Raw genomic sequence first — 22,358 nt, forward strand, 5'->3', positions numbered from 1 at the left:
CCATTCAACTGGTAAAAATGAGTAATCCTGCAACAGACTGATATCCCATCCTAGACATGGTCGAGGAAGTGTCCTCTCCAGTAGAGTGCATGATGCGAGCTGGTGAAAGCCTTCAGGAAGCCAGTGCCCCAACAACTCTTATGATGACCAAGACCGAAACCAGAATAGGGACCTGGAACATCCAAACCCTGTATGAGGTAGGAAAAGTGCACAAGTGTGTAGAGATATTCACATGGGCCAATACATATATATATATATATATATATATATATAATTAATTAATAAGGGTGAGAGAATTAGATACTAATTTAATAGTATATCTATTCAACACCAAGTGGCCCAGTGCTCCGAGAAACCTGGATTATTATAATATTTTAGTGCTAGAGTGAGCCATATAGTGACCACTCTCTTATATTTATTTTATTTATATATATATATATATATATATAATTAATTAATAAGGGTGAGAGAATTAGATACTAATTTAATAGTATATCTATTCAACACCAAGTGGCCCAGTGCTCCGAGAAACCTGGATTATTATAATATTTTAGTGCTAGAGTGAGCCATATAGTGACCACTCTCTTATATTTATTTTATTTATATATATATATATATATATATATATATATCTGTAAATGTAATATGTGGCAATTATTTGGTAGCCATGATAAAACTCCGAGTTCCAGATGCCGTGGTGGAAATCCACACTGCCATCTCTTCAGTTATCTGGCTATTGGAAAAATGCTATGAAAAATGACCGTTATACAAAGGGAAATTACAGTGTGATTAACCATTATTAAGACAAAAGAGTTATTTGAATGACTGCTAAGAGAGGGGAGGAAGTGGAACTTTTACCCCCTTATTTTCACTCCTTCCCCTCACTTAGCAGTCCTTCAAATAGCTCTTTTGTCTTAATAACAGTCAATCACGCAGTAATTTCCCTTTGTATAATGGTCATTTTTCATAGCATTTTTCCAATGGCCAGATAACTGAAGAGATGGCAGCATGGATTTCCACCCCAGCATCCGAAACTCGGAGTTTTATCATGGCTACCAAATAATTGCCACATATTACATTTACAGACAAATTCCTCTATTTACATAATATTGAGGTCTCTTTCTTTCTTTTGTTGTCTTACCATTTTTATCAATATATATATATGTATATGTATACATGGGCTTCTTTCAGTTTCTGTCAGTCAAATTCACTCACAAGACTTTGAAAAGCCTGGAGTTATAGCAGAAGATATATAGTGACACAATTCTGGTAATGTTGAAGGTGATAAGAATTTTGCTATACAATCAATAGTTTTGTGATTAGTCCCATTTTGCCAAGTGTCTGCTAGAATCACTTCAGGCCAATCAATGCAACTAATGTCTTGAGAGGAAATTTAGCACACACACACATGCATATATATATGTATACACACACACTTATGGGAGTGTGTGTGTGTTGATACTTTGCTGTCACTTTCTAAACAAAGCTGTGCTGATGTTGAGAAACCTTGTTACATTATCATTAGCTGCTTTGCCATTTTGAAGACTTGCAGATTTTTAAAATACCTTGCTTGAAACACTGGCGGGTGTCAGAAACAGAGAAAGAATCCAGCTGTTACAAAATTCTCCTTCAAATAATTCCCAATCTCAAACATAATAACTTGATAAAATTAATGAATATATATATATATCATCATCATCATCATCATCATTTAGCGTCCGTTCTCCATGCTAGCATGGGTTGGACGGTTCAACTGGGGTCTGTGAAGCTGGAAGGCTTCATCAGGCCCAGTCAGATCTGGCAGTGTTTCTACGGCTGGATGCCCTTCCTAACGCCAACCACTCCGTGAGTGTAGTGGGTGTTTTTTACGTGCCACCCGCACAGGTGCCAGACAGAGCTGGCAAACGGCCACGAACGGATGGTGCTTTTACGTGTCACCGGCACGGGGCCAGGCGAGGCTGGCAACGGACACGAACGGATGGTGCTTTTACGTACCACCAACACGGGGGCCAGACAGAGCTGGCAAACGGCCACGAACGGATGGTGCTTTTACGTGTCACCGGCACGGGGCCAGGCGAGGCTGGCAACGGACACGAACGGATGGTGCTTTTACATGCCACCGACATGAAATTTTTTGCGTAATGAGATAAAAAACCAAGGCTGTGTAGGTATTAGAACATTTATAGATTGGTCTTACAGCTGTTTCCAGGATATTTATTAATTATATCCCTTCATCGGAGACGGTGTGAGAGGATGGTTAAGTAATAGTTAATTTAGATAGGATACAAAATAGAGAGTGAGGTGGAGGAAAGAAAATAGATGTGAGATATGCAAGGATATTGAATTTGTAGATCTATTTTTTAGGTAGAATGGTATATGTAAAATTCCAATACCTTATGAGAAAAATCCAACAGTATTTAAAATTGTTTAAAATTTAAAAGTATAGAGTTTATACACAATGTAAGATTCTAATGCCTTATGAGTAAGATCCAACACTATTTAAAATTGGTCATTCCAAGTACAGAATTTATACAGTGTTGTAGAGTCAAAGGTTTTTATTTAAAGTGACCTAAAAATAGGGAGTATATTAGGAGGGTGAAATCAAAAACAGGAAGAGAGGAATAAAGAAAGAGTAAAAAGAGAAGAGAAAAAAGAGAAGGAAAAGAGAGAGAAGGAGAAGAAAGTAAGAAGAAAAGTAAAAAATAATAAAATAATAAAAAATAAAAAAAAACTTGAAGAGAGGAATAAAGGAAAGAAAGAAAAAAGAAAAAAGAAAAATGAAGAAATAGATAAGTTAGTGGTCAGTGGAGATAATTTGAAAGTAGGAGTGGGGAGATGAAGGGTGAAAGAGAGAGAAAGGTATTACAGTGTAAAAAGACAGAAGGAATGGGGGAGGGGGTAAAGGTAAAGGAGTGACAAATGTGTAGTGGTGGAGTCTAAGTGTTGGGGCAGAGAGAGGGGGTTAGTAGTATGAATGAAGAATTAAGGAATTTAAATGGTTTAGCAGTTCAGTGCTTAGTAATATAAGAAAATATATGTGTGAAGATGTATACATATGTACATATCAGTCATATATATATATATATATATATATATATATATATATATTTATACATATGTTTATATATATCTCAATATTCACACATACAACTCTTACACATACAATCCTTACTTGCATGCATATGCACACCTGTGCACTCACATATACATGCATCTGCATGTATCATCGCTTCTGTATACACAGGTATATATATCTTGCATGCATACGTATATTTACACATATCCACATACATACATATATGCATACGCTCATTCATACATACACACTCACACATGGGTGGATGCACATACATACGAATATAATTAGATAGTTGTATATGTGAGGAACTAGATAGGGATTAAGAGTTAGAATGTAGATTTATAAGGTTATTGGGATTACCTAAGGGTATTGGGGAAATGTACTGTATGGTCGTTCTGGCATTTGGATTTGTGGTAGAATTTGAATGTGTGATAAAAGCGGTGGTTGCATGTGCTTAGTGGCGTTGGAGAGTTGTGCTTTAATATGTGGAGTGCCTCCTTCAGGCAAGGTTTTCAGGTTGAGTGTTGACCTCAATAGGAAATCCTGAGTCCAGTATGAACCATGATAGAGTATAGGGTATATTTGTATTTTTGAGATGATGTATGTGGTTGGTGGGTGGGCCTCACAGGGGCGATGACAAAAGACTGAGATCTCTGGAGGTATGCAGTGACTAAGAAGACCCAGCAAATAAAGTGAGTCCACAGCTGTAACCTACACCAGTGTCACATAACCAGCCCACTCAAAAGTACCTTGGATCTTAGGGTGATATGCCATGCTTGAGGAGACCTATTGAGTCAAGTACATCAACATCAGCAATATCAAAATCAAATCAAATCGAAATTGTAGTTGTGAGCCCCTTGCCGGTAGCACATAAAAAGCACCATCTGAAAGTTGTCGGATGCCAGTGCTGCTTTGACTGGCTTCTGTGCTGGTGGAACATAAAAAGCACCATCCGATCGTGGTCGATGCCAGCTCCTCTGGCCCCTGTGCCTGTGGCACATAAAAAGCACCCACTACACTCTTGGAGTGGTTGACATTAGGAAAGGCATCCAGCTGTAGAAACAAGTATATATATACTCTTTTACCTGTTTCAGTCATTTGACTGTGGCCATGCTGGAGCACCACCTTTAGTCAAGCAAATTAACCCTAGGACTTATTCTTTGTAAGCCTAGTACTTATTCTATCAGTCTCTTTTGCTGAACTGTTAAGTTACGGGGATGTAAACACACCAGCATCAGTTGTGAAGCGATGCTGAGGGGACAAACACAGACACACAAACATATACACACACATATATATATACAACGGGCTTCTTTCAATTTCCATCTACCAAATCCACTCGCAAGGCTTCGGTCGGTCCGAGGTTATAGTAGAAGGCACTTGCCCAAGGTGCCACGCAGTGGGACTGAACCCGGAGCCATGTGGTTGGTAACCAAGCTACTTACCACACAACCACTCCTACGCCTATATATAACTACACATACACACACATTATATATATATATATAATGTACATTTACTATTGATTCTCTTCCTCTGTACCAATATACATCTTGTCCTTCATTGTACAGCCATTCCGTCTCGTACAAGCTACTTGCATCTCTATTCATTCATTCAGTTCAGTGCATTATCAAGACTGACATCAAATGACCCCTTATAATCTAGCTACCGTTTTAGGCCACTGTATCACCCCCCCACACACACACTAAATATAGTCCAGTATACACTACCAATAGGTGCATTTAGATATAAATAATTCTTTTAGATATACACACACACATACACACATACATACATGCACACACATACACACGAACACACATTTATATTTATATGTATTTATGTATGTATGCCAATGTATAGGGAATGAGGTGACAGAGGAGAAGACAGAGATAGATTCACAGCATATATACAACTATGAATCTATCTGTACCCCCTTAATATGTATATATGTGGGTATATATATATGTGCATGTGTTTGCATGTGTAGCATCTAAACACTAAATATACAATGAATATTATCTATCTATCTATCTATCTATCTATCTATCTATCTATCTATCTATCTATCTGTCTGTCTGTCTGTCTGTCTGTCTGTCTGTCTGTCTATCCATCCATCCATCTATCTATCTATCTATCTATCTATCTATCTATCTATCTATCTATCTATCTATCTATCTGTCTGTCTGTATGTCTGTCTGTCTATCTATCTATCTATCTATCTATCTATCTATCTATCTATCTATCTATCTATCTATCTATCTATATAAAGTTAAACCAAACAAGAAAGCACAAAAAACACCACAACGCAAGGACGTGGAACAAATATAGTATTATTGGACGCTCAGGAAAGAAGGAAAGAAGGAGGGTTTAACGTTTCAAGCGGAGCTCTTCGTCTGAAACATAGGAGAAGGAAAGATCCAGAGAAGGGAAGACAGAGAAAAAAAATCGCCAATGGTACACACGAATATATATATATATATATATATAAAATTAATTAAAGGTAGAAATCAATATTTATCAATTAAAACAAGTGGTCTAGCATATTAAAAAAAAGAATCCAAAGATTATATATTTATATATACCAATTAAGGACTGAACACGAAAAGTGGACAGTCAAAATGCTAGATATAGACGTCAAATCGCCATTCTCCACAAAAGATTATGTTCTCAAATCAAACTCAACACAAACCCAAGCAATAAACAAGTGAAAATATACGAAATACAGGAAAATGGTGATTTGACGTCTATATCTAGCATGTTGACTGTCCACTTTTCGTGTTCAGTCCTTAATTGGTACATATATATATATATATATATATGTATGTATGTATGTATGTATGTATGTATGTATGTATGTATGTGTGTGTGTGTACATGCATACATATATATATATATATATATATATATATATATATATGTATGTGTGTACATACATACATATGTATATATATATATATATATATATATATACATATATATACATACATATGTATGTATGTACGTACACACACACTCACTCTTATATCCAATCATTGTGTCATTGTGTTCTGGAAGCAGAACTGTGATATACATTAATTATATCCAAACATTGATTATTACAGAAAATACTCCGCAACTATTATATTATATTCCTTATGTATCTTTGGATATCACACGGCAATTGCAATTACTTTGAAGCACTTCCAAAATGATGGCTTTGGCTGAACTACATGAAATTGTAGGAAACTTTTCCAGTGGCTTGTCCTTTGAAATATTCCCTGTTCTAAGGATTTGGTATAAAATGGAATTATATCATATCTATTCAAATACTCTGAGAATACCATTGTTGCAGCACATATTATGTATTGCGTTTCCTTCCTGGCATATCATATGTTCCTTAGAAATATTTGGGAAATAGCATAACTAAGAAAGAGAAATATAGTCTTTGCTATTTATCTACATATCTATCTATCTATCTATCTATCTATCTATCTATCTATCTATCTATCTATCTTTCAAACAAAACACTACACTTAAACACAAGCATCCTAATCCTCCAAAGAAGTTTTCCCAAGGACTAATATTGAACTCTAAAAGCATAAAGACACTACAATGTACTGGTATACATATTTATTAATTTTTGTATATATGTATTATTATTTTTTTGAAAAAACATTGTAAATTTTTGAAAAAAACATTTTTGTAAAAATATTGTAAATTTCTTTTTCCCCTTCCTCAATTCAAAAAAAAATTTTTTTCCCCTTCCAAATCTTGAAAATTTGCCTTGCAATGAAAGCTGGTTAGATTTCTTTTTTAATTTTTCATACACCCATTTTTATTAAAATTTACTTTCAATTTAGCATTGGACTACTACTGCTACTTATTTAAACATCCATTTTCCATATATAAAATACAGAATGGTGGACAAGAAATCGACCACGTGGTGGACAAGAAGTCGACCGTGTGGTGGACAGGAAATTGACTACCTGATAGACAGGAATTCAACCATGTGGTAGACAGGAATTCGACCGCATGGTATATATATAAGCCATACCAAGGCAGACATTGAGTATGATACAGTACTAAGGCCCTTCAGATAAGGTCAAACCATCCAACTCATGCCAGCATGGAAAATGGATGTTTAAATAAGTAGTAGTAGTAGTAGTAGTAGTAGTAGTAGTAAGAGTGGCGGTGGTGGTGGCAGTAGTAATAGTAGTAGCAGCAGCAGCAAGACAAGGAGGAGGGGAGCAGGGAAAGAAGAAGATGAGAGAGGAGGGCGGGGAGGAGGAGGCTGATGATCATGATCATGATAACCACAATGTAATGTTAGGTAATAATTGCTGAGAGAATTAAATGTCTCTTTGGAGGATCTCTGCTGTCAAACAGAATAAATATGCATAATTTTATGTCCATTTTTACACATCAGCAAACCAATAAATATCAGTCACTGCATTATTTCTTCTGCAGAATTTATTTGTCTCATTATCTTCGGATAAATTTACTGAATAACCTATTTTTAGTTGGTTTGATTAGTCTCAAGAGATATTCAAGTTGATTTGTGCTTTTGTACTTTAATCGATCCTGTTTTATCATTTACAGGACAATTCAGTTCGTCTTGGAAATTGTGTTTACGCATCTGTGAGGTTTTCATTCATATGTATCAAGCTGAGTGAAAAGTAAGCAATGTTTTGAAAAAATGAAATTCATCACAATATATTTCAACAATGCGGGAATTTTATTCATCAAAGTACCATTACAATCAACACATTTTTGCCAATGAGTTACAAGTTTGTTTAGTCCAATGAAATAAAAACCTGGAGTTCTGGAGCTGATGAACTCTTTGAATGCACTTTCAGCATTGGTTTGATTTTTTAACTCCTTCTCTTGCAGGAAACCATTACGGTGCTTGAAAAAGTGGTAGCCAGTTGGAGAATGGTCTGGGAAATAAGCTGAGTGGGGAAGAATGTTGTAGCCAAGTTCCCTCAACTTCTGGAGTGTCATTAATGAAATGTGTGGTCAAGCATTGTCATGAAGAATGATTGGCTCTCTTCTGTTGTCCAGTCTGGGACAAAGGAGTAGTAGTTTGTCATTCATTTTGGCAATTTCTTGGCAATATGTTTCTGCAGTAATGATTCTTCCAGGTTTTAAGAAGTTATAGTGGATAAGTCCAGTAGTCACCATAACCTTTTTGAAGAACTTATGTTCAGGGAAGGTTTACGGTGCTTCATTTTGGTTCAACCACTGCAAAGAACATTTTTACTATTGTACAGAATCCACTTTTCTTCGCAAGTTACAATACGGTTGAGAAATGGATCAGTCTGGTTACGGAGAAGAAATGACAACCAAATTTTTTATCTGCGCATTTTCTGATTTTCATTCAAATCGTGTGGTATCCATTTGTCACGATTTTTTGATTTTCCAATCGCATGCAAATGGTTGCAGGCAGTTTTCTGGCTAACTTGAAGCTCTTTTGCCAGTTCTCGAGTTGTTTAATGTAGATCTTTCCCAATGACGGACTTTAATAGACTTTAATTGATTTCTCTTTCTCTCAAATAGCTCTACCCTCCTGATCTTAGTATGTATAAAGAGCTTTATATAAATAACATTTCTAAATAAGTACCAATTAGAAAATATAAATATCATGTAAGGTATAATAATAACAATTTCTTAAACCTATAATAAAACCCTTAATTTTATAAAAAGATTTGTTGGTAATAAAATTTTTGTTCCAGGAGGCGGTCAAAAAAGCCAGCTTCTATATATAGCTGAAGCAAGAAGATCAAAAATGGTTTGAAAGTCATAACATGCCGGCAAAAAATAACAGCTCTAGGTGAGACAAGCTGACACTGAATAAGCTTCTCTGATTGACAGGCGATGGTCTCGTTTAGAGAATGTGTAGACTAAGACTATGTGCCTTCATTGGTCAGTTAAAGTTGAGACAGTGTCGCGTGACAACTTGCTGGGGCTGCCTACTAGAGCCTAGCAGCAGGTATTTAAAGGGAAAAAATTTGACAAGACAGTCAGTCGCCTGCTGACACTCGTTGACGCTACATCGAAGAGGCCAGGGAACAGAAGAAAGAAGAAGAAAGAAGACATGCACTCAACACCAGAGCTGAAGACACCTCCGAAAGGGGGGGGGAGCCCACCACGTCAAAACGGTTGAGGAGTAGGGACCGAAACCGGACGTGGTTCCTCCTGATGATGTCTTGAGCTAACTGAATCCTATAAAAGAGCTGTAGTAGTAGCAGAACACAAAACACGGTTGAAATTCCTCCACTTAATTATTTCTTTAGCTGACATTAAACACCAGTCTTTCATAGATATTATCATGACAAGTAAATATAATTTTTAGTCTAATATTTTGAATTATTAAATTTTTTCTAAAAATATCTTAGCTATTGATGTTAATAAGCTAAATATACCTTACCATAGTTTTGGTATATAAATAATTTTACCCCTTTTCTATAATGTTCTACAAATGATTATTTATTTTATTTTATTTTTAAAACTAGCTCTTATTTATTTATTTACAAAATTACTCTAAGTCTTATATCTCTATAAATTTCATACTCAGCTTATATGAAAACTATGCTGGTACATTCACTATTTAAAATAAAAGAAATATGCTTAAACTAGAATTGTTAGTTAGTTAGTTAGTTATTAGTTAATTTTTTGGCTCAAAAAGCAAAAAGCAAGGCCATGTAGAGGGACATGGAGTTATGTACAGGGTGGTGTTCATATAAAGAGTTCAGGCCACTTGTGGTCAAGGGAGACTTTGAACTGAGCGGTCGTCAGCATCTTCACCATCTCGTCCAGCAGCTTATTCCACGGATCCACAACCCAGACGGAGAAAGCCCCTCTCCTTTGATTGAGATGAAATCGTCACAGATAGAGCTTTTCGGAATGACCCCGCAGCCGACGCTCTGGAGCAGGAGTGAAGAACAGCTCTTTCAAGAGGTTACACTTTCCGCTTATGATGTTAATATTTAATATATAATTTTCAACATATTCTTTTAACTTAATTTTCCTTTATTAATACCAGTACATACCATTTAATCAATAGTTACAAATATATGTTTAGTTAGTATTTAAATATATAAATATTGAACTATCTCTATATTTTCTGTCCCTCTATTGTGTAAAATTTTGATATATACTGAAAGTATTCATAAATATTCTTCTTAGTATTCTTTAGATTAACTCTAAAATTTATCTGTGTATATAGAAATAACATTGTTTTATAGTAGGTAAATGTACTACTATATGATAAGACTTCCTCTGTCCCATAAGCATTGGTCTACTCAATAGCAGACAACATCTTGTTTGAAGTATCTTCTTACTCAACCAAATGGCTTTGCTTCAAAGAAATCTTGATTTATGACTATGCCACTTAAATTGTCTATCTACTTTGCCCTATAGGCGCAGGAGTGGCTTCCTTGCCAACCACATGGTTCTGGGTTCAGTCCCACTGCATGGCACTTTGGGCAAGTGTCTTCTACTATAGCTTCGGGCCGACCAAAGCCTTGTGACTGGATTTGGTAGACGGAAACTAAAAGAGGCCCATCATATATATATGTGTGTGTGTGTGTGGTGTGTGTGTGTGTGAGTGTGTGTTTGTCCCCTAACATCGCTTGACAACCGATGCTGGTGTGTTCGGCATAAGAGACCGATAGAATAAGTGCTAGGCTTACAAAGATTAAGTCCTGGGGTCGATTTGCTCGACTAAAGGCAGTGCTCCAGTATGGCCAGTCAAATGACTGAAACAAGTAAAAGAGTAAAAGAGTAAAGAGTACTCCAAAATGATACTACACTCTGTCTTCTCTCAGATTTGATAAACTAGCCAATAAATGAAAACTGAGCTCCCACCCCCACCCCATAATTAAACCTAAATAATAGAAATAATCAGTGAAAAGCAGTGTCTTTTTTTGAAAAATTTCAGTTCCAACTTTGATATTGTTGGTAAAACATATTCTTTGTCTATCTCCTTATCCTCTTGGTGATTTTGGATAAAATTATACTAATGAGTCCTTCAAATTTAATTAAATTCTATATTTTTGTGCAGCTGAAGATTGCTCTACATTTTAAATTGATGTAATGATTGCATTGTTCAATTAAATGGAGTCGCATGAAACGATCGTACTGCATTACCTCTGGATATCCTTGTTGCTTATTTTGATTATATATATATATATATATATATTATATGCCTCGACTGGCTTCTGTGCCGGTGGCACATAAAAAGCACCCACTACACTCGCGGAGTGGTTGGCGTTAGGAAGGGCATCCAGCTGTAGAAACACTGCCAGATCAGACTGGAGCCTGGAGCAGCCCCTGGCTCCCCAGACCCCGGTCAAACCGTCCAACCCGTGCTAGCGCGGAAAACGGACGTTAAACAATGATGATGATGATATATATATATATATATATATATATATACAATGCAAGCATTTGTGTGTCTGTGTTTCTCCCCCACCATCGCTTGACAACCGATGCTGGCATGTTTACATCCCTGTAACTTAGCAGTTCGGTAAAAGAGACTGATAGAATAAGTACTAGGCTTACAAAGAATAAGACCTGGGGTCGATTTGTTCGATTAAAGGCAGTGCTCCAGCATGGCCACAGTCAAATGACTGAAACAAGTAAAAGAATAAAAGAATATATGTGTGTATGTATAATATATATATATATGTATATATATATATAATATATATACATATATATATATATATATATATATATATATATATATATATATGGAGAATTCACAAAAAAACAAAAGACGAAGACAGGTGGTGTAGACAACAAACAGATGTATTAGTATATATACAGATATATAAATAGATAGATAGATATATATACAACAGTTTTCTTTCAGTTCTCATCTACCAAATCCACTCACAAGTGTTTGTTCAGCTTGAGACTATAGTAGAAGACACTTGCCAAAAGTTCCACACAGTGGGACTGAACCCGGAATGATGTGGTTGGGAAGCAAGCTTCTTACCACTCTGTCATGCCTGCACCTGTTTATTTGCCTAGCTTCATAACTTCACATAGAAAATATTTTCTATTTCTCCATTCTAAGATCTATATTCTTAGTTATTTGTCAGACTTCATTTTATAAGATACAAACCTCGGTTATGGCTGACATTGTCAGGGTTCTCTCCAGTAATGTAAACATTCTTTTAAAGAGAAATAAACTTTCCATCATAAATGCCTTTCCTATTCTTTCTATTTTCTCATAGAGTCATTTTAAAGAAGAGTTTCTGGGTTTTTGGCATTGAAATGTTTTCCAAGTAATTCAGTTCTGTTCTTTTCACTATACAGAAAATTTCAGTGTAATTTCCTTGTTCTTTCAAAGTGCCCACTCGTTTAGTTTACAAGTGCAGATATTTCAGTGAGTAATAGGATGCCAATACAAAGCTTTCAGATGTGGATTTGCAATCCAAGTTGCATACACACACACACACACACACACACACACGTGTATATTTTTATATCATTTATCATATAGATACGACAAGAGAAGCCATCTATATTCTCAAGACTAAAGTAAGCTTTCAACACTGACTGAACAACAAACAGTGTCAGAAATTCAGGTTACCATCTCATGTCCATTTTGCAAAAGTATACAACAGTCAGTTGTGTAGTGTGGGGGGTGTGCAAAGTGTGCAAGCCATTTTATACATGTATATGGAGGAGGAAAGATCTTCTTTAGTACTTGGTTGTACAATGCTTTCCAATGTGTGTAGTAGTGGCACGCGCACACATTATTAGCCATTTGAAAAGACTATGGAATTTACAATTAACTGCACCAGGGTTCCTCTTCCCCAGGGAACCAGACCTAATGGTATACCTGCGGATGTAGGTCCAACCCCTGCTTTGCCGGGTCCTGTCTCTGATCACGTTGCACCTCCAAGGGCATCCATTGACGGTGATGCCCTCAATCTTAACAGACGGGTATCACCTGATGGAGAAGAGTCAGCTCCCAACCAAACAACACCAAACAAACACCCACTCTCCTACCCTGATGTAATCTCCAGGGATACAGGCATCCAGCAACAGGACCTCCGTAATGCCATGATGGACCGTGAAGTCTGGTGTAGCATGGTAAATTCCATTGTCTCGATCACGGTCGAACAATGATAATGATGACATGTATATTTAACGCAGTCAAACATACATTAGATTTAAGGAAGTGAGTAACCAATTTTGTTGTTACACAAGGAAGTCAAAATCCATGCCAAGGATGTAATGAGGACAATGTAATGAGGAAGAAATCACACAACACAAGGTTGTAAGGAAAATAGACAGCGAGGATTTATAAAATAATTTGGATAGTCCCAAATCTATAGTGGTTCTTAGACATTTTGGGGTCTATTTCTAGCAGACTGGTGTTGTAATCATTCAACACCCTTATTATAATATATATATATATATATATATATATATTATATATATATATAGAATTAGAAAAAAAATCCACCTTTTATCAATTCAAAATGAACAATTAAATTACACCATCTAGAAAATTACATATAATAGAAATATTAAAATTAAAATAACAATAAAATGTCAATGATTAAGTAAATTGCAAAAAAATAATAAAAACATATATAATTGGTTTATACCAATTATATACGTTTTTATTATTTTTTATTATTTTTTTGCAATTTACTTAATCATTGACATTTTATTGTTATTTTAATTTTAATATTTCTATTATATGTAATTTTCTAGATGGTGTGATTTAATTGTTCATTTTGAATTGATAAAAGGTGGGTTTTTTCTAATTTTTTATATATATATTATATTGTGTGAAATTTGATTTAGTATTTCTAAATTGAATTTTTTTCCTTGTAAGTTTGGATTTTATTCCCTCAAATAATAATAATTATTATTATATATATATATATATGTATGTATATATATATATACATACTTTATTTAAAGCAGCAGAAAATTCAACAAAATCTGTTACTCTGAGTTTCTCGTTACCGTTCATCGTTTTTGTTAGAATGGAACCGATATATCAATTCAATCCAGACTCTTACAAACGCTACACCTTTAAAAAATGGACTTGTTTGATTGGCCCTTTAGAAATAACGCTCAATCTTCGAGCGATAAACAAAAAATGAGCTCAAAAATATATATGTATATATATATATATATAAAAAAATTATAAAAATTATGAAATTCACGGAAAAACCTTACATTGAATAAAATACATATTGGCGTTAATGAAGGAAATATAATTAATACATGGAAATTAAAATGCATTATAAATAATAAATAATATTCATATTAAAGTGTACATATATATATCAACATACACAGAAGGATGCGTGCAAACGCCATACATATACAGACGTATAAATATAAATATAAAATAAACACACAGATGCATGCATACATATGTATACGCAATCTATCTCGCACGCAAGTTAAAATCATGGATGCTAATGTAACGTTCCTTATTTACGGAGCAAAGCTTGAGGGGGATGTAAAGTTGTATGCACCAGTATCATATAGAAAAAAGCGAAAGAAAGGAAGAGAGAGAAAAAGGAACGAAGAAGGGGGAAGGAAAAAAGAAAAAGGGAGGGGTGGGGAAAAAACGAAATAAGAAAAATTATGTATGCTAGCATGGAGAAAGGACGTTAAACGATGATGATGATGATGATGATGATATATATATATATATATCATTACCAGTTTTGTATTATTTTACTGTTATTAGATTGAATTAAATGAATTTAAATGCCATAGTCATGACCGAAGGGAGTCTCTCATATTGTGCACTCTCTCACAAGTAGTCATATTGTGTTATGCTAAAAAGTGGTGCATGGTACCAGAATTTATGACTCGAGTTAAATATGATGAACCATTGCAAATTGTTAAAGTATCCACATAAGTGGAATTAAGACCTGCTAGTTTGAATTGACATTCAGTCGTATTAGTTGTAATAATGAAGTCAAGACAAAAAGTGATATCTTCAAATCATTTCATATTTACATTTCAGGTTTGTGTAATAACTGTTAGGAAATGCATCCATTACATAAATCTTCCTCAGTTAAAGCATTTTAATAAATGTAGAATATATCCCATCAATTTCTTCAAATTTTTGAAATTCTTTAACTGAGGAAGGTTTACGTAATGGGAGCATTTCTTATATATTACACAAACCTGAAACGTACATACTAAATGACTTGAAAATAACATTATCTGGTTTGACTTCATTCTTACAACTACACACATATATATATATATATCTATCTATCTATCTATCTATCTATATATATATATATCTATCTATCTATCTATCTATATATATATATATATATCTATATATCTATCTATCTATATATATATATATATCTATCTATCTATCTATCTATATATATATATATGTGTATGTGTATATATATATATGTATGTATGTACATATATACAGGGTGTTCCAAAATAAGGCAACCAACTTTTTTCAATTTTGCCAAAGCAAGATGTTGGTATATTTCAGGGTCCAAGCATTGCAATGCAATGGTAAAAGAAACACAATTATGACATTACCACATTTATTCAATACGACCACCTTTATTTCGAATCACGGCCTTAAGTCTAGGTGAGAATACTTCACACATAGCACACAACTGTTCTTGTAGAATTGAAGCTCATTTCTGGCACAGTTTTGCATTTAGATTGTCAAACAAAGCATGAGGAATACCCAAGACCCACGTCTCTAGAAATGAACCAAACTGAAAAATCCAATGGGTTGAGGTCAGAGCTTTTTGTAGATAAGGCCAAAGAGATCTTGATAGATCATTTATCAAGATATCCTTGACCTGAAGAGTAACCTGCGGTATACACATCACTTGGATATTTACCACTTCTGAGGTTCCACTGGCTACGAAACATATGTTGCCCGGATTTTATCTACTCCATTCCTTAACTGTTGAACCTTTATTCACATACCCAGCAACTCTGGTTGCCTACCATGAAATATAAAAAGAATCTTTTTTCCGTTTATCGTACTTTGATAAGAAAGAAATCCACAACCTTCTGTCTCAATAAGCCATATTGTCTCTGAAAGTCGTTTTTTGTATTTAATACATATTGCTTGAAGCTAACTTTCTTCCTACACCTTGATCCTTGGATCTTATATATATATCATCATCATCATCATCATCCTCATCATCATTGTTTAACGTCCGTTTTCCATGCTAGCATGGGTTGGACGGTTTGACCAGGGTCTGGGAAGCCAGGAGGCTGCACCATGCTGATCTGGCAATGTTTCTATAGCTTGATGCCCTTCCTAATGCCAACCACTCCGTGAGTGTAGTGGGTGCCTTTTACACACACACACACACACGCATAAATATCCAAGCAAGGTGTACACTGCAGGCTACTCTTCAGGTGAAGGATATCTTGATAAATGATTTATCAAAATATGCTTGACTTGAAGAGTAGTCAGTAGTACACATCCTGCTTGGATATTTACCACATCTGAGCTTTTTCTTGCTATGAAACATATGTAGCCCAGATCTTATCTACTCCAGTCCTTTTGGTTGATGCCAGTGTTGCATAACTGGCCCATTTAACCCTTCTGTTACCATATTCTGTTGAGATACTCTGTGTTTCTTTCAATTACTTTAAATATTACAAAGAATTTAGTAAAATAACTTAGTTATCATTAAGCTAGTGTTACAAACATAAATTGTGACTAAGGTTTGGTGAAAGATTTTAATTCAGAACTTATGAAAACAAGACATTTGTACTACAGAGCCAGAGCCGGTTTCAGCAGGGTTGGTAATGAAAGGGTTAAAGCACCCTTCAATCATTGGGCGATATGCTGTACTTGTGAAGACCTGCTGGACTGAGTGAAATCATAGTCATGGCTGATGCCAATGCTGTCTGACTGGCACCAATGCCAGTGGCATGTATAAAGCACCATTTGAGCAATGGGCCTCATGGAGGCAGTGAAAGGTTAACCTGTTAAGCCAAGTGAAAACACATGGCTATGGCTCTCCTTCACTACTCCTCATGATCAGGGATGCATATATTGTCAGCCACTAAGGGACATGCTCAAGCGGTTAAGGTCAGGCAACTGACAAGCAAATCTGTGGTATTGAGCAGAATATTTGTTATGGCAATATTTCTGTTTCAGCAACTTAGAGCTGAATTGGTCTGAAGTGTTATGGAAAGTAGGTCAGTTTCAAAGCATTGATGTTAATGTTGCAAAAGCAAAGTTTGAAGGGGATAGTAGCCGTTTCCTTTGATTTTTAGATGGAAGCAAATAGGAAATAACACTTACTGACCCAAAACAACAAAAAATAAAAATTCTGTCACACAGTGTAATAAATTACATTTAAATGCTTGCTTGGTGTTGTCTAGTTATTATACACAGCTTTCAGCAAACTAACCAACGATTCATTCCAGCAATATTGGCACACACACAACCAGGGAACACAAGCAATAAGACAGAAAATAATCAGTCAATCTGCTTGAAATAGCAGCCAAATCTCCCTCAACTCATACATTGCTGTTTAAAAAAACAGGAATCTCAACTTAAGATATTATGATTCTAGTTGCAGTTTATCTTACTAAGACAGGATGGTCATCACCGGAACATATTAAGTTATTGGTTTGCTAGAACAGGGCCGACCAGGGACTAAATAACAATAACAACAACATTATTTACATTTGACAGATATTCGTCCCCATGCTGTTTGTTGTTAACACAACGTTTCAGTTCGTATACCCTCCAGCCTTCTTCAGGTGTCTTGGGGAAATTTCGAACCCGGGTTCTCATTCCTAAGACGACATCGTTGTTATCGTCATCGTCATCATTGTTGTCATCATCATTGTCATCGTCATCATCATCATCATCGTCGTCATCGTCATCATCATCATCATCATCGTCATCGTCATCATCGTCATCATCGTCATCATCGTCGTCATCGTCGTCATCATCGCCATCATCATCATCATCATCATCATCACCATCATCATCATCACCATCATCATCATCACCATCATCATCATCTTCATCATCACCATCATCATCTTCATCATCACCATCAACACCATCATCACCATCGCTTGGAATCAAACTTGGAATCTTGGGGTTAGTAGCCCGTGCTCTTAACCACTACGCCATATGCCTGTGGGCAATTATGGAGTGAATTTTAGGGCTTATAAATCTAATATTTTCCTATCCTTCCTTAATACCAGTTCCCATATGCTGCTCATATCTGCACTTGGTCTTCTTAAGAGATTGTTCTTAAATATAGAACAATAACAACAACGGTATAATATCTGAGCCAATAAAGGAGACTCTGCAACTTGCTAGGAATAGCTGTCAAATTCCCTCAAATCCCTTAATACTCTCTTTAAAAAAGTATACATTTGGATAACATAATCCAAATGATATAAAAGAGATAGGAAGGGCATAGATTTGCTCAAACAGCATCCCTATTAATAACCATGGGGTCAGAAGTTGATCAATATTCTAATCACGCAGCTATTACACTTCATTATATTTGACAATTATTCAAAAAAAAATATCTGCATCCTTGGCACCACCCAGCTGTCACCATCACCATCACTTTCATCATCATCATCATCATCATCATCGGAACCATTGTCATGTTTGCCATCATCATCATCATCATCAACTCATCATCAACATCATCATTGTTATCGTCATCATCATCATCATAGTCATCGACATAATTTTCATCAAACCAACCAACACCACCACCACCACCACAAACAAAGGCACTCATGTCAGCATTGCCATTATTGTTGTCCTCATCATCATCATCATCATCATCGGAAACATCTTCATCATCATTATTACTCTTAATGTTTACCATTAAAATTTCCATTCTCGCAGACAATTCTCAGATATCATCAAAACCAGTTAAACAATATTAAACATTAGTTTCAGTGCCAGAGGTGCCTTTGTGTGTGTGTGTGTGTGTGTGTGTGTGTGTGTGTGTATGTTTGTGTGTTTACAAGCCTGTATATGTGTGCATGTGCGTACATGCACGTGTGTGTATGTGTCTGTGTATCTGTGTTTACATACGTGTGTGGTGTGGTGTGGCTTGGTGTGGTGTGGTAGTGGTGGTGTGTGTGTGTGTGTGTGTGCATGTCTGAAAAGGAAAACCATTTTAATTGAGAAGTTATGAAATAACACAAACTCAGTTTTTCTTTTTTTATATGTAACAACATTAATGGTCGTCTAAAGTAGAGAGTTATGGGTTGGTACATCATGTCGGTTGAATGGCTTTCTCCTGGCTTCTTCTCTATAAAGAATGTCTGGGAGAACTTTTGTTAAAGTCAAGTAAATATAAAGATTGTCTAAAAAAATATATAAACTAATAGTTGTTGTTCATGTACCTTGCTTTCATGTACCTGGTGGCATGTACCTTGCTTTAACTCATTGTTTTCGGTGCCCTACATAGTCGTGAGCAAACGTATGAGGCTATATAAAAAAAAGTTCCCAGACTAGTTCTGTAGCATCCCAACAGATGGCAGCACATAGTTATCTAAACAGTGAAAGCTAGCAGTGGCCTTCATGAGGCGATGTGCCGAGTGACATCACTGTTTACTTCACAAATTGTGAAATTTGTGTTTTCGTAATCATGTGTATGCTGTAGTCTGTGATTTGGTCATGGACAAAGAACTGGATTCTTCGCCAAGCTCTCCTCACTTGTGGTATTACTCGTGGTATTACTTCGTGGTATTAAGGTGGTGAGCTGGCAGAATCGTTAGCACGTCGGGTGAAATGCTTAGCGGTATTTCGTCTACCTCTATGTTCTGAGTTCAAATTCCGCCGAGGTCGACTTTGCCTTTCATCCTTTCGGGGTCGATTAAATAAGTACCAGTTACGCACTGGGGTCAATATAATCGACTTAATCCGTTTGTCTGTCCTTGTTTGTCCTCCCTGTGTTTAGCCCCTCGTGGATAGTAAAGAAATAGGTATTTCGTCTGCTGTTACATTCTGAGTTCAAATTCCACTGAGGTCGACTTTGCCTTTCATCCTTTCGGGGTCGATAAATAAGTACCAGTTACGCACTGGGGTCAATATAATCGACTTAATCCGTTTGTCTGTTCTTGTTTGTCCTCTCTGTGTTTAGCCCCTTGTGGGTAGTAAAGAAACAGGTATTACTTCTGCATCTGCCCTATATGCCAGATTTAGCACCTTTAGACTTCCATCTTTTCCTCAAGATGAAAAGACAGCTCAAAGGTTACCATTTTAACACTCTTTTTGAGATCCAGATCAAATTACAGAAGGTTCTTGACTGGATTCCAAAAGTGGCAGGAATGCTAGGACCAGGGCATTGCTGCACAAGGTGACTATTTCGAAGGAATTGATGTTAAAAATTAGGTAAATAAGTTATTTTTTATTAAGCATAACTAGTCTTGGAACCTTTTGATACAACCTCATAGATACCATCATGGGTATCCCACCCTTGTCTTAGCAGAATATTGAGGAGAGGTGCAGGTGTGACTGTGTGGTGGTGTCATAAGAAACTTACTTCTCAACCACATAGTTCTGGGTTCAGTCCCACTCTTTTACTTGTTTCAGTCATTTGACTGCAGCCATGCTGGAGCACTGCCTTCAGTCAAGCAAATCGACCTCGGGACTTATTCTTTGTAAGCTCAGTACTTATTCTATCGGTCTCTTTTGCCGAACAGCTAAGTTACAGGGACGTAAACACACCAGCATCGGTTGTCAAGCAATGCTAGGGGAACAAACACAGACACACAAACACACACACACACACATACACACACACACATATATATATATTATATATATATACATATATACGACAGGCTTCTTTCAGTTTCCGTCGACCAAATCCACTCACAAGGCATTGGCTGGCCCAGGGCTATAGCAGAAGACACTCGCCCACATGCCACGCAGTGGGACTGAACCCGGAACCATGTGGTTGGTTAGCAAGCTACTTACCACACAGCCACTCCTGTGCCTACCTGTGTAGTATCTTGAGCAAGTATCTTCTACAAGAGTCCTGGGTTGACCAAAGCTTTGTGAGAGGATTTGGTAGACAGAAACTAAAAGAAGCCTATCATACATATATACACATTTATGTATATATATATATGTTTGTATGTATATATGTATGTATGTAGGTATGTATGTATGTATATATGTATGTATGTATGTATGTATGTATGTATGTATGTATGCATGTATGTATATGTATATATACATATATGTATATATATATATATATATTTATATATATATTAAATTAATAGGAGGAGGAAGAGACTCCCTTTAGTGATGAACGACCATGGAATTGCACCTAGAAAGTTACCCCCCTCCCAGACACAAGTCTGGGCAAGGTTGTTTGTGGAAGGCCAGCAGTTGCCCATGCATACCAGCCTCTCCTCTCCACACCACTGATGTTATCCAAGGGAAAGGAAAAGGGGCCGATACAGCTTGGCACCAATGATGTCGCAACTCATTTCTACAGCTCAGTGAACTGGAGCAACATGAAATAAAGTGTCTTGCTCAAGAACACAGCACGCAGCCCTGTCCGGGAATCGAACTCACAACCTCACGATCGTTAGCTTGATGCTCTAACCACTGAGCCATGCACCTTCACATTATTATATATGCACCTTCACATTAAATTATAATTTAGATATATATAATATATATATTATATATATTATATATATAGATATATATGAGGCAAGCGAAGTCGATATGAACCTCATCCGACGACGACACCCATCCCAACCCCCCATGCTTGCGAAGACATGTTCAGCGAAATCGAAATCGAAATCGAAACGAATGAACCAGCCAGGATCCCGGCCTGGTGGTACGTAAAAAGCCCTATCCGACTCGGGGCCGTGGCACGTAAAATACTCCATGCGACCGTACGACAGGCACCCATGCCACCCCCTTTGCTTGTGAAGACATGTTGGGGCAAGCGAAATCGAAATCGAATTGAACCAGCCAGGATCCCTGGTCTGGTGGTACGTAAAAAGCACTATCCGACTCGTGGCCGTGGCACGTAAAATACTCCAATGCGACCGTACGACAGCACCCTTGCCAACCCCCTTTGCTTGTGAAACTGTTGGGGCAAGCGAAATCGAATCGAATTGAACCAGCCAGGATCCCTGGTCTGGTGTACGTAAAAAGCACTATCCGACTCGTGGCCGATGCCAGCACCGCTCGACTGGCTTCCGTGCCGGTGGCACATAAAATACACCAATCTGACCGTGGCCGTTGCCAGCCCCGCCTGGCACCTGTGCAGGGGCA

Source organism: Octopus sinensis, linkage group LG4 (assembly GCF_006345805.1).
Source record: "Octopus sinensis linkage group LG4, ASM634580v1, whole genome shotgun sequence".
NCBI lineage: Eukaryota > Metazoa > Mollusca > Cephalopoda > Octopoda > Octopodidae > Octopus > Octopus sinensis.